This window comes from Plectropomus leopardus, chromosome 6 (assembly GCF_026936395.1).
Source record: "Plectropomus leopardus strain MGB_pleo_1.0 chromosome 6, ASM2693639v1, whole genome shotgun sequence".
Lineage (NCBI taxonomy): Eukaryota > Metazoa > Chordata > Actinopteri > Perciformes > Serranidae > Plectropomus > Plectropomus leopardus.
In genome coordinates this window covers 6,733,974-6,748,935 of record NC_142181.1, presented here as the reverse complement: position 1 = coordinate 6,748,935, position 14,962 = coordinate 6,733,974, and the positions used below count along the sequence as shown (strand labels likewise).

General features: G+C 38.5%; 1 long non-coding RNA gene across 1 annotated transcript; it reads left to right on the top strand.

Moving 5' to 3' along the window:
* Positions 1–7,718: 7,718 nt before the first annotated feature.
* On the top strand, positions 7,719–14,957 carry LOC148189309 (uncharacterized). Its single transcript, XR_015776770.1, has 3 exons — positions 7,719–7,862; positions 9,768–9,904; positions 14,842–14,957. It is a non-coding gene; the product is annotated as an uncharacterized LOC148189309 (long non-coding RNA).
* The last annotated feature ends 5 nt before the right edge of the window (positions 14,958–14,962 follow it).

Sequence of the window (14,962 nt, the reverse complement as noted above, 5' to 3'; positions counted from 1 at the left end):
TACTCTGGTTTTCTTATACATCAGAGATAAAAGGCAAACAGTCTAGATCAGAAAGCATAGTTATTATTTGTTTTACTGAGAATCTTTACTTCTTCCAATGTTCACAAGTTATTTATAGAGACTACATTTGGAAATATGGCATCTATGTGTTTTGTATTAAGTGGAGGAAGGTTACAGTCTCCCAACTTCACTCAGATCTGTTGTTTTCTCCTGTCACCATTTTTCAACTCTTCAGTGGACTGCAATTTTCATGTATGTCATGATTTATTTGCTAAGTCTGTTTTCCTGCTGTAATTATTGTCCATTATTCTGCTTCATGCTGCTTTTAAAAAGACACAATTCTGGAGTTTGTTTTCTTTCTTCAAATTGAAAAGGTAGATAAAAGGAGGCAGTCTCATATTTTCCCCTGCTGGAGGGTAGTTTTAGAGTTGTGGGTTGGTTAAGGTTGAGGTTAGTTTGGCCTATATAGAGGCATGCTTTTTAAATTTGTGGCTCCCTTCCACACATATTCTCATGTTGTGTGAGAAATAGGTTGTAAGCATAAAGGTCAGTCCAGTTGCTAGAAGAAAGTGTTTGCAATATATGTTTCTGCAATATGTGATTTTGTTACATTTGTACTTTTCATATGTATCATATCAACATTTCTAAAGAGACATGCCATTACATATTAGCTGACTTTTGTCACCATGGGGTGAAGAGGGGATGGTGGATGGCATGACCCAGTTTTTTTGCAATCTTTCCAATGCCTCCACTGGTGTTTGTAGCACTGAGCCTGGCTGTTTTTTAAGGTCACATTATGGTATTTCCAGTGACTTTTGTGCCACTAAATGGGGGTGTTTTAAGCCAAAGCATTATATTTTCCTAACCAGTGTTGAGAAATGTAAAGCTTCAATGTGTCTGCTACAAAATAATGAAATAAAATAAAAACCTTCAACTACATCACAAGTTCAAGGTTGGGAAGTAGCAACACTGTATGTAGAGGGCGCTAAAGTAGTCTTTAGGTAGCGCAGTTACTTTTAAAATCATGTAAAGTTCAAGCTACTTTTCCACAACTGCTACTAAAAACTTATTTTCCCAAAACTTCCCAAAATGGATTATGTTTTTTTTTCACTGAATGAAGATGGCTTTATCATGTGGCCATATGTGGATCATGGGTATTGTTTACCAGTACCAATACCAGTCCCCCTAAAATGAAACCAATATAGAGTACCTCATTTGAAAGCCCATGATGTAAATGGAGTTGCGTGTAGTATAGCTATACTTTTGAACATTTAAGAGGCATCTGAGCATGCTGAACTGCCAATACATCATTCATGTCAATACATCCACTCGACTACACCACACCACAAACTGTATTTGTAGCCACTGCTGTGAATGTGAGCTTCATGTCAGGGACAGTTGTGAGAGTTTATCCAGCCGGACACAGAGGCTAACTATTAGCATCACACAGCTATCATTACTTACAATGTTAAATGAATTTCCAGTCAAGCCATTTTAGTGAAGGTGTGTCTGTTTGTTGGGACCGTTCAACAGCTTGGTGTTGGATGTTAGCCGCTGCTATGTGTTAGCTCATGCTAACTGGGCAGATGTTAAACTGAGAGTGGCTCTTGCAAAAGAACATTTGATTATCCAGCGTTACAGTAAGGAAGTTTCGATATGACTTGGTACTGGATTATTGTGATTGATACCTTAAAGGTATCCAGTACCTATACCTAGCCCTTATCTTCGGTCATGTGATATGATATAATCAAGTTGTTTATTATTTTTTGTTGCCTGTGCATGCTCCCCTGTAGTTATATTACATTATTACTTAAAGATTTATCAGGGTTACCTCAGCTTGGGTTCAATTAATATAAATCTAAGGTATTCCCTAAGAACTCCCAACAAATACTTAATGAAACATTGGTATCATTCTGCCTTTGCTCCTGCTTTCCAAACCTTCTCTGGCAGGCTGGTTGTGCAGGTTTTGTCGAAACGAGGAGTGGAGTGGAGAGGAGCTGTGGGAATGAAAGCCTGTTCAGTTGAAACAGTTGGTTGCCAGTCCATCTGGGTAGGGATGGAAAGTGCTCCAGTTGTCACAAATATTCTGCATTTCTGTGTGCGCCCTCTATAACAAACACTGATGGGGAGGAAGGGGAAAGAGGAAGAAGACGGGAATGAGTAAAAAAAAAAAACAGTGATGAAAGGCAGAGGGGGAAAGGGAGAAAAAGGGAACACATTAAGGAAACAGGGGATAAAGGGAGGAATATAAAGGAAAAGGTAGATTGTAACTTCACATTTATTCCTCACTGTATGGCCCGTGATGTCAGACGCGGGAGAAAAACTTTGGCCCAGGTTCATGTCTAATTTCTCTTAGTTATTTGGCCTTTCCGCTTGTGAAGCTTTCAATCTCAGAGGCCTTCAGGGGGTCCAGATTATCTCTTTCGTTTGGAGAAAATGAGCTGAGCTGGAAGCTACATTACCTCCCCTGCCTTATGTGAGCTCATTTTTCCCACACCACCATTAGCTTGCTAAAGCCATTTGGAGATGCACAGTGGAGTGTTTCCATGTTCATCAGTAAGTGCCTGGCATTCCTTCAGTCAATTATCAACAGAACTGTCTCTGTGTGATAATTCACGCCTCGGGCTTGTGTCTCTGCGCCAGGATGGGTATACAAGGGACATTTTGATGGAGGTTTTGAGGAGAGATTTCAAACTAGTATTCAATCATCAATGCACCATACTCACACTTGAGCATGAGTGATACAATAGAAGTGCATTATCTAAATGACTAAGGCAGAGTTAGTTAATACTTTAATTGTACAGCCTACATTTTTTTTATTAAAAGACACACATTAACATACAAAATGAAGAGAAATTAGTTATTTACAGATGTGTTGGTTTACTGTGTGTGTGCAGGGGCATTTCAATCTGCCTTTTTGTGGGGATTTGTCTATGGATGTTTAGTATGAAATTTTTCTTGTTATATTAAAGCCCCCCCTTTAATTATAAATGTGTTTTTCTTCTGTTTATGTCCCGTGAAATATCTGACCTTGACTATTGTGACTTGTATCTGGGCAAAGTTTCTCTCTAGAGAGGTGATTTCACGTTCCTCTATTGAAGGGGGCAAGGTCTGTGCACGTCTTTAATTAAAATCTGAGATTCATTCTCTGGGCAAGATAGATTAAGTATGTTAGCAATGCGAATCACTGTTTAATACTGGAAACACATATTGACGAGAGAACAGCCTTTGCTGCAAAAGAAACCTGAAACCTCCAGCACAGAGTGGACTTGTCAGTATCACATAGCGAGAGTTTGCATTAGCATAGGAAAAGTTTTGACAGCAGTTTTTGTTTTCTTTCCGTAGTCATCACATACTGCCGCTTGGTCACTGATTTCCACTTCAGACACTGACATAAAAAGCTATCTCATGTGTGGCGGAGGATGGGTCCAACAAACACCAGACTTTCACCTGGGAGCCTGGTGTTCATATCCTGTATGAATGTCAAGCCAAACAATTAAGTTATTTTCTAAACCTAACCACTTGCTTGTGTTGCACACGGAAGTAAACATAAATAAAAGGTGTTTTACCAACATTGTACTTTTATTTTGTATAAGAGTGTATGCATGTTAACAGGCATAAATTGACACGGTGACCCAGAACATCAACAACAGATGCACCCGGGATACCTAGTACATCATTTGTCAAAAGTCCATTGAACATGCAACGACATGGGACTGAGAATATGTTGACATAAACCAGACCCTGGATGTTCATTTCACTATCCACCAAAAAAAAACATATATAGCAGCTATTATTGTATGTTTCACAACTGTTAATACTGTGTCCGCTACTGCCTATTGGCCTACAAGCTAAAAAGCTTACAAACCAAATAAACACATAAAAGATGCTAACTACCATTCTGATACATCCGCCAGTCATCTATCTTGGCGCAAAACAAGTTCCTCATCTGAGTCTGGGTCTATGCACAGGTAAAGGGCTACCTGCAGGAGATTGCTGCCTGATGCACCTTCAACAGAGCTGAATCTCTCCTGTAACGCGAATGCAAGCCATCTTGATGCAGACTGCTCTTTCAACTTAGTACAAGCAGTGTGGGGAAATCAGAAAGCAAAAAATAAATCTACAGTGAGCAGTAATGGTGGATGGATCAGAGGCCAGATGCAAAATATTGAGAAAGAGAAGGATTAGATGTGCTTTCAGCACCATGTCAGATTTTTTTTACTATTATGTGGGAAAACCATGTTAACTAAATACTAGGTTTTTTATTTTTTCCCAACATACTTTAAAATCTGGCGGGAGGACGACTTCAACTCACAGCAGTTTACCATAAAGTGTTTATTCTCTGAACTACTTCGTGGTGATTATTGCCTTTTTATTTGCTTCATAAAGATCTTAAAACAATACACCTATTTTCTCGTATATAATTCTTGTAAATTTTCATTGGTAAAACAATCACATTAAAAGACATATCAGCAAAGATGAGGTAGGCTATGTTCTCATTCTGTTCCTGAAAATATTATAATCCCTAAGATTTCAGTCCTGGTTGATTTGGCAACATTTGTGGGATGGCAACATTTTAATTATGCAGTCCAAGAGTTTCATTCAGAATGACACAATGAGCAAATGCTCCTTGAATGGCTACACTGTCAGGAACGCAACAGAAGAGCAACTTGTGGGTATCTGTGTATACAGCACAGCCAAAAAACAATGGGCCAACAAGATCATCCAACCCCTGTCTCCTAGATATTACATTTATATATTTTGCAACAACAAATGTTTATTGGAGGAAACATAATGCCACCAGGATCATGTTTCACTTTTGTAAACATACTGAGGAAACACTGATTAATGTTTCTAGCAAGTAACAAAATGTAGATACTGAATGAATCAGTAAAATATGCACTTTTTATATGCAATTTCCAGATTTCTTTATCGTCATGTTTATGCATTCAAAGCACTCAGTTAAGGTTAGGGAACTAGGCTAAACACTGAAAAGGGTTGGATGTAAATGAGCTTCAAAAAGACTGAAGAAAATTATGAACAATTTCATCCAACTGAGTATTGCCAGAGTCTTAATTGAATTGAAGTGAAATCTGTGTATGCACCAACTTGTGTTTTTTGTCTAAGATAATTATCACATGCAAATACACTGAGTGCCTATTGCTGAAAAACTGCCAGCTACAATTAGGATCAAAAGGGGTTTGACATACTGTAAATCTTAAGGATTTTATCTGAGCATGGAGATTCATTCTTGATGTTGGGATTATATACGTGTGTCATAATGTAGACAGGCTTTAGAATCGCCCTATGAATGTGAAAAGATAACTGGATACAGCATTTGGTGGGACCCCATTCAATCCTCTGAAAATTGCTTAGCTTGAAGCAAAAAATTTTGGACTTTTCAGGCATAAAAATTACCCGGACCTTCCACATCCTTGGACCCATAGAGAAAAAATACTACAAACTTTCCAAAGCTGGGCAGCTTACTTTTGGTTAGCCCACCTTGCCTGTTCTCATTCCAAACTCATAAAATGCTGCTGCTTTGAAAGTGCTTTTGGCGTAAGATCTCAACACAAAAAGTCACCTTTCACATCCATATGTACACAGTAGGACAGCATCAGGTTAAAACAATCTGCTGGTAACAATGTAACCTAAGAAGCACGAGGACACCTATGGAGTAGGCGGGATGGGCAGTGGAGGAATCCAACAAATTGTGGACTTTCATGCAGGAGTCCAGTGTCTGCTTCTGTCTGACAGATGTAGGATACCATGAGCGCAATATGTAGACGTGGAAGTCCATTGCAGCAAAGCGGCAATATGTTGCGATTTGGGATGAGAATGCGTTGGCCCTCCTCAAACTTGAATGGAGATCAAATGATTTAATCTTGTGGCTCTTCTATAATGTTATCAGGCTGAATTAGTCAAATCTCAATAGTGAAAGGAGTATTTTGAAACGAGTCAACATCTTCTTAGGCTCAATGCTATGACGTGACGGACCCAGAAGATATAATTCCACTATTTGGCATTTCCTCTGGGGCCTCCCTCACAAATATGACCACCTGTTGTCACATGACCTAAGCTCCATTAGTCACATGATGTCAAAAAAGCTGCATATGTTCATTTTAGAATATTTCCAAGTTTGAAGTTCCAGTTCACAGTTCTCACTCCTCTTGTAAACACTGACGATTATGTAATCAGACCATACATATCTCCAAGGTTTATTTGTAGGAATATTCTGTACGTCATATAACTCTGTACAGATTGTAAGTACATGTTGACAAGTGCATTTTCACAGTAGCTGCCTGATTGTTGAGTCCCCCAGCTGTACTTTGCTGAGGTTACCAATTATGATGATGGTTGAATGGTATCCATAGTAACAAGTGTCCTTGGTCCTCTGGCAAATGTGGTTGCTGTAGTCCCTGAAGTCCACAACTCACGAACCTCCTACACTCCTTTATGTCGATTGCTTCTGTGCACACTGATGTTAATAATCCAGTAAGATGTAACGCCCTTTAGTTACACACACAGAGTAATCCTCAATTTTTCCAGTTTAACCATGTTAAACTATACCAGTTGAGCTTATGTTTGTATTGTGTTGTCTCAGATGCTGAGATCGCTACTGGTTATTACTTTGGTTTCCAAAAAAAAAACAAAAACAAATGGCCTTTCTGCATGCAGACGGCAATACCTGTGACCAATCACACCTGAAGCACTTTTTGCACTTACTAAGGGTTTTTTCCTTAAGTCTAAATTCTTGCTTGTGTTGTACGTCGCTTTGGATAAAAGCGTCTGCTAGATGAAATTGTAGAATTGTAGTTTGTTATTTTCACCAGCAGAGGACACATCAGTCACACACACAGCGCCGCTCGCGGTCTGAGTTTCCTTGTTTTTTTGCTTGTTTTTCTTTTCCTTCCCTTCACTGACGCCGATGAGAACAGACAGGCTACGGCCAAGAGCGAGCAATAAGTGTTAGAAAAAAAAACTAAATGAAAGTGGGTAAAAGCTGTTTTTGTTGTAAGGTATCGATTCTGAGAAGTATCCACATCGTGAGGAGTTTGTTTTTGGGTTGTGAACATCGCCGTTTATTCTGTTTTTGCTGAGGGAAAACTCCGGTGAGTAGAAGCTATTAGCGTTTAGCATAGCATGCTAACGGCTGCCGACTATGGCTAGTTACTCACTAAATACATGAATATATCATTAGTTATGTTGTTATGTTTCGTAGAAACCAACCGGAGATATATAAGAGTTTGTTAAATGTGAGAATGTGGGTTTATTTTGTACTTCTGTGTAGAAAGTGTGCTAATTGAACAGTTGCTATTGTAAAATGCTAGCTAAAGCTACGAAGCTAGCGGAGCTGATGTTGTGAGCTAAAACACGCAGCAGTGCGCAGCTGAGTATTACTGACAGACAGTTACATGATTCGTGTTTCTCAAACATGATTTAGATGTGATTCAGTCCATGATTTATGTGCACTATGTGGTGGTAAAGGCTTAAAACAGCTAAAAATAGTTAAAAACAATTCATATACACCATTTGTATGTGTTGGCTGTTAAAAGTTCATTTTATAGCTGTAAATGATACATTGTCAAATTTGAGTGGTTCACATTCATTGATTTAAGAAAAGAAAGAATAAATACTGTACAGCTGATTTAAGAAAATGTTTGGAAAGAGATAAACAATGGATCTAAAAAACTGCTGCTCTATGCAGGTTGTTTTTTTTTTGGATGTATAAGTGATTCTGATGGCAAGTCAGAGCCCGGACCAGCGAGACCTGGAGCAGGGACCCGACTTACATGCGTGGAGGGTGTAAGGACGGGGACAGCTTCATCGAGCATCTGGAGAGATCATATCACATCATACAGGTAAGAGACAAAAATCACACTACCTGGGTAGATGAATGATACACACTGACTCTGGACAAACTGAACACTGACTGATTTGGACATTTGACTGTTTTTGGACTTATTCATTTACCATTTTGGGCCCATTTTTCTATTTTATTTGCACTTTGAATATTATATCTCTTTATTGTGAATTTGTTCTGTGGTTATTTACAACTGAGGTTGTTATTGGTAAATTGATGGTGAATTCTGAGTAATAACTGTTTTTTTTTGAAATACCAAGAAGTACACAGTCAGTCATAGCTGATCTATTTAATTTGTTGAAATTGAAGAGTGGCTTTCCTGCCAATAAATATATTCTTGTAACTTTTTTTCTTTCCAAACCGTTGTCCTTGTCACATCTATCCTCCCTGAGCGAAACTATATCTTCTGATCTAGCCCAAATTACAGTAAGTGACATCAACGTTAGTTCATGTGCACTAGGTAATGTCACATAGAGCGTGTTACAAAATCATCAAGGACTCATGAGTGACCTCATTGCAATGTACCAACCTGACCAAGTCACTTATTCTCCGTTTACTTAAAGCTAACCTTGGGATACTTTTATGAAAATAACTTTAGGTCATATTTGCTTAAACTTTGGCTATATTCTTTAAGAAGTATGGATTGTCCATGAAATAAAACATGTCCCTTTTGCTGTTTGTACAATTGTAGTTGTTCAAATCCATTGCAATGCACCAAAAATACCCAGTCAGAGCCGAGGAGTCTCTAATGCAGCTGTCGATGCTGCTTGTGAACCACGGTCCAAATGTCAGACTTGGCAGCGCTGATCAAATAATAATCATGATTCGTTACTGCACTGCCTTTTTCTCATCTCAAATGTTTTCAGAAACATATATTAGTGCACTGTTTAGCTGTAAAATGAGAACATTTGTGAACCGCCTGCCATGTTGAATACAATTAGAACTGTCCACCAGATGGAACTTATTTAAATGGTGGGTGGTGCTCGGTGTTTCTCATTTTACAGCTAAACAGTACATTAAATTATGCTCTTAAAAACATCTGAGGTAAAAAAAAAAAAAAAAAAAAAATAGGCAATGCATAAACAGGATTTTGATTGATATTTGTTCAGCACTCCCTAGTTTGACAGTTTGATCACAGTTCATGAACAGTGATTGAAATGGAAACCTACTTGGCTCTGATCTGTTGTTTTTGTCTGCATGCAGAAAGGCCATTTGTTTTTTCATTAGTTGTGTGAATATAGTGACAGTTTAAGCAAATATTTTAAAAGTCTTTTTTTTTTAAATAGAAGTTTCTAACCACAGCTTTAAGTGTAACTGAAGCTGCAAACCTCCTCCAACAAAAAAACAATAAAACAACAAGAAAATCACAAAAGACCAACCTTAATCTGGCATCATGCACTACTCCTGAGCTAAAGGATGAGTTATGAAGTGTGTTTGTGCTACTGTCGACTTCAAGAATTATTATTCATGTTTTTATTTTGTTGTTAGTTGGCTGCATGTGTAGGCTGCATTTTGTTTTCACAGATCACCAGTGAGACATCTAACAGCAAAAAGGGCTTTTAAATGTCACCTCCAGGTTTAAACTATAATTGGTTATTCAGCTGTTTTGTCCAGACTTTTAAACTTGGCCCTCTGTAACTGCTTCTAACCTCACTTTTCTGTCTCTCTCTCTGGCCCAGGCTGCACTGTCTCAGCTAACATTTATTGCCAGTTATAGACCCTATGAATAATTGATCCTGATTCTATTTAAGATCCTGACGAGGACAAATGGTACGGGGCTACACTGGCCAATATTTCTCCCTCCGTTGCCCTAATAGGAGCCCTCTTTACCCGCACTACCGCAGTCATTTTTCCTCCCTTTCATATTCTCTCTTGTCTTCTCCTATGTTTCCCTTTCTCTTAGTGTGCCGTACCTCCTTCCAAGTCCCTGACACTATTTTAAGAACTGGAATGATTCCAGACGCTATGAAGGGTATTATAGAGGCGTAGCTGCAGCAACATGACGGATGATGCCGGCAACGGCCAATAGCGGATAGCGGGGTAAGGATTTATCTTTGTGGTTTCATAGTGGACTGGCCCTTTAGTGTCATAACCAGGGAGATCATTTGAAAACAACGACACGGGGCAGTAGTACATCTATTAGTGATATGAGGCGAACACCACGATCAATGCTTATCACATTGGGGACTTTGTGTCTGTAGTCGTAGTCCAATTTATTAAGTGTGTGTGAGTGTGTGTACATGTGTGTATTTGTGCGGCTGGCAGGGCGAGCTACAGTAGATCATCTGTATGAGTGTGTCAGCGTGCTCGGACCAGAGAACGGGCTGATCCAGCTTTGGAGTGGCAGATCGTTAGACTGTTGTACATGCTGCAGGGAAGACACAGGATATAGATCCAATAAACTGTGATGCACGCACACTCACACACACACATAGGTAGGTGTGTGATTCACTCCAGCACAAACTATAATGAGCAATTCACCTCATGTTGTAGCAGGTATCTTGCTCCTTCTACTGTGAAATCACTGGATGAGTTCAGTAAAACATGAGCGTTTGAAAACCTCTCACTATCGAGTATCCCTGCAGAAGTTAGTTCAGCAAAAATGTCTGTTTCTACACTGTATGGCTCCTATGACTGCACTGACATTTACTCAGTGGTAAGATGCGAGATTAGGAGCGATGTGAAAAGAAGACAGCTCACTGGCAGAGCTCAGGAGTTTTTTTGCAAAGCAAAGCTATCACTAACTGACAGCTGGGATCCTGCACTCACAATATGTTGTAAATAGAGAGATGGCTACACTGATGAGTTACATGCAGAGACCTGCTCTTGTTTGTCTCTTGTCAATCTATCCTTTCCCCCCTTCTTATCTATGTCTTCATCATCTGTGCCATCCACTTTTTTCAGCTTCTTCCGGCTCTCAAATGGCAATATTTCTGCACATTGTGATGTAAAATGAGAGGTCCATAAAAGTAGCTTGAAGTGGGCAGACAGATGAAAGGACGGATAGATGAATAAAGGGCAGGCTATTTCCAAGATTGATTTGATTTGATATATGGAGATCTATCTAAGCCTCTGCACTTTGCTGCTAACAAAGACATTAAGCATGAAAAGAGTTTCACTACAAGCACAGCAAGCAGCAGAAAATGACTTTTTTAAAAACACTACAGTTTTCCGTTTTGTGCAATGGCTTCGATGGTTCCAGAAAGGCTTTGTAAAATCTGAGAAAATAACTGTGATAATGTCATGGTTAAAGACTTCAAAATAACCAGCCTCAATTTTAAAATGAGACAGTTTTGCCAAAAGAAAAAGAGACAAATTGTAAGGCTACATTAACATTAATACATTTACATTTTAAACATTACATTTAAACACAACTTTTGCTGAGTTTACACAGTGTCCACACTTCTCCAGTGTATTTGAATCTCTAAACAGAAACTTTTGAGAATGCTACTGACCTCATTTCAGTTTGTAATTTCCAGTTGTAGTCTGTATTCATCGGCACATGGAGTTAAAATCTTAACAGCCATGTATAAAACTACCATGATAAATGGCACCACTTCCCCACAGAGCAGGCACACTGGAAACCTCCGTCACACCGGCAAGATACTTCAGATTTAGCATACCACTAACTTGAAGAGGGAATAAAATGAACTTTCCAAATGCTATCAGGCTGAATCGGTAAAATCGTGGAGGTTCTGACGCAAAAAAAAAAAAAAATCCAATGGTTTAAAGACATCTTTTTTGCCATATAAGTCCATGGGCAAAACAGGCTTTACAGGAAATACTGCCAGTATCACTCTACAATGTCACTGTGATTGCTTTGCAACAGTTTCATCTCATAATTGATCCAAGCAATGAAACACTGTTGCAAAATGAAAATATATCAAGATGCAGCCTAATATTGTGTTCAAATTACAAACACGCTACAAGTCATTTTTAATAGAAATAATTGACTTAAGCCACAAACTGATGCCCGACACGTGACGCTGTGTACGAGTGTGATGTGCTACAAATCAAATCAGCGCAATTTTTCAGAATCCTTGTTATTTTCTTGCAATATGGTTGTTTTAACAGTGGGCCTGTAGACAAACTGGAGTTGTGGAAATGTGACCAATGACCAGGCAGAGAGTCCCCAACACAAACAATGTTATTTGGATGATAGGAAATCTAAAATTTGTTGTTTTGGTAGCTTCTCCCATACCAGGAATTACATGTCACAATATTTGGCTTCTGCTGTTTTCATCTTGACCATTATCATAACTTAAGTGCATTACTAAAATGCTAGAATATCTCTTTAAAGTTGATGGACCAGTATGACAAAAGGAGGGTGCATTTCATGGACTTGCATGAAATCCTTTAAAGCTGAACATTTATAGATTTATACCTTTTGAGCATTTTAGACACTTCTCTGTCCACAGAAAGTAATAAATTTAAGACCCAGAAAAAAGGTTTCCACTCAGACCAGGAACCAAATGTTCCATTCAGAAAAATCCAAACATACAGTTCACTGATGTCATGGTGCAGACTTTATGGCTGCTAGCAGACAGAAATCTTCTATACTAGAGTACACATATTGGGCGGCAGATGGATTTCACAACTTAACCCTTGCCCTGTAAAGCAGAAGCGCTGCAAAACCTTGATAATAATTAATCTACCAAAAATACTGTATCCTTGAATGTCTGTGGGATTTGAAATTGAGGTGTTCTCTTTTTTGGCCTTAATGTAGAGAAAAAACTTAAAAAATGGTTTTCAAAAAAATATACTGTATTATAAACCTAGGAGGAAAAGCTTCTTGTGTACTTAATGATCTCAGAGCATAGCTTTTTTTTTGTATTTCTCCTACAATTAGCTACATTCTGTGTCACTTCCCAACAATAGATACACTTGTGTCAGAGTGATTATCACATTCACTGTAGCCTGCTGTTATGAAACATGTTGAAGAGACTTCTCAGTGTTAATCACCAGACCTCTCTGATAACTCCTGAGAGACAAAGAGGGATGTTGTGAAACTGCTTCATTTGTATGCCAAGTGCCTTTGGGGGGTGAGGTGGAGTGGGGGTGAAATAGAGAGAAATACCTTTTGAATTCTGCAGTTTGAAGGTGTTTGGCAGATATTGTATTTTTTTCTATTTTGTTGGTATTTAGACACAGTCGGAGATTGTGACTGCTTGGAGTATATCGCAAATCTGGTGACTAATTCTAATTTCACAAGAAATACCGCTATTTCTACCTGTATGCTTATCTGTAATTAGATTTAAACTGAAAGTAGATGAGCATATGCCTAAATGTATTGAAAATTGTCTCTAGACAGCCAAGACAGTCTCATTACCAGGTTGTCAAATACTGGCTCTTTGTAACGCTCCTTGGAGTGTGATATTGATGCCAAAGGCACCCTTTAGCATTGTTATGAGGTGCAGCGGGCTCTCAGCTAATTCCATGTAAACTGCCGCAACTGACGCTGAGAGCAACTGAAGTAGTATAAACAGTGAAAAAAAATCCATGTTAGCCAGGAGGGGAAGTGGATGGACTTTAACCCAGGAGAATGCTGTTTGTGTCCCAAATAAAAGTCAACATTGTTTTAACATGATGTTGATGTCACCTGTGACTTAGTCCGGGCTGTTCTCATAAACCATTTGTATGTTTTCCCATGAAACGTAATGCACCCAAATTTGTGCACAGGCCACATAATCATGAGCAACATATTTGTGCATAACCCAAATAATTTGGAAGGCTGTGATCATGTGACCAATGCACCAACAGGAATTAACAAGGGAGTTATTTTTTCTAAACTCAACCACAGAGCTTTACATTAGTAATGTAACTTCACGTTAAAATCTAACATTATTTGTGGGATGCTAATTTGTAGAATATCATATAAACATCATTTAGAATATCATATGTTGTGTGTGTATTTTCCTAGGGTATCATATGAACCATTCTATGAGAATATGTTGCTTTACTTTAAGTTTCTTATAATTTTATTGTATCTTATTTTTTCTGAACTTAACAAAGTAGGCCTCTTTTAATTGCCTTTTCCAAACCATGAGTCATATTAACCATGAGTCACAATGTGTTTCAGCTGTGCATCACATAGAGATGCTATAGGGTGGTCTGCGTGTTGTTATCAGACACTTAGGGGTGCAACAAAGTATTGATATTTGATAATCTGGCGATGCTCTAGATGGTCTCATTCCACTAGTAATAGTTTTGTATTGCTATTTAGTCTCTCCATAAATGTATTTGTTAAGATGTTCACAAATTATACAAAAAACAAACTTATAATTGGAGTCATTTACAAATATTAATCAAAAATATATATATGTTTTCCTTTTCTATCTATCTATCCATGTATCTATCTATCTACATATATATGTTATGTATGTACAATGAAAAGAATCCCAGACGAAGAGTTGTTTTTCAGGGTTTTTGATTGAGAAAAATGCCAAAACAACATGCTATCATCACTCATTGTATTGTATAATCACAAAATACAGAAAAAATAAAATTGGCTGTGTGAGTAATGGGAATAGGCTGAGACATTAAGTGGGTTTGATGTGCTCATGACAAACACATAAATAACTAAAACGTCTGACAAAAACGATACATTCAGTATGAGTTCAAACAAAAACACTTGTGCAACAAAAAATCAGCACTTCTCAACAAATCTGGTAAGAATAAAAAGTCTGAAATGTTCTGTCACCTCATAATACAGCTTTCATTTTTATTTGCCCGTTGCATGTGAACACTTTCTAGGCCAATTCCTCACCTTCCAACAGTTGTCCTCAGCTCCTCCAGCCACATGATCTGCAGCTTCCAACACAGCTGCACCTCATTCCCAAATCAGGTCCCTCAGAAAGGCCATTTTCTCTTCTTTCCCCTGTCAGGTTACTAGTTTTCTGAGCCAACCTGTTGTTTTGTTTCTGCCTGGTTGTTTTTTTAAAAGATATTTTTGTTTTTTTTTCACCTTTATTTGATAGGATATGTGAAAGGGGACGGTATGCAGCAAAGGGCCGAGGCCGGACTCAAACCTGCGACTGCTGAGGTGTGGACTCGGCTGTACATGGGGTGCAAGCTCTATCTACTGAACCACCGATCCCC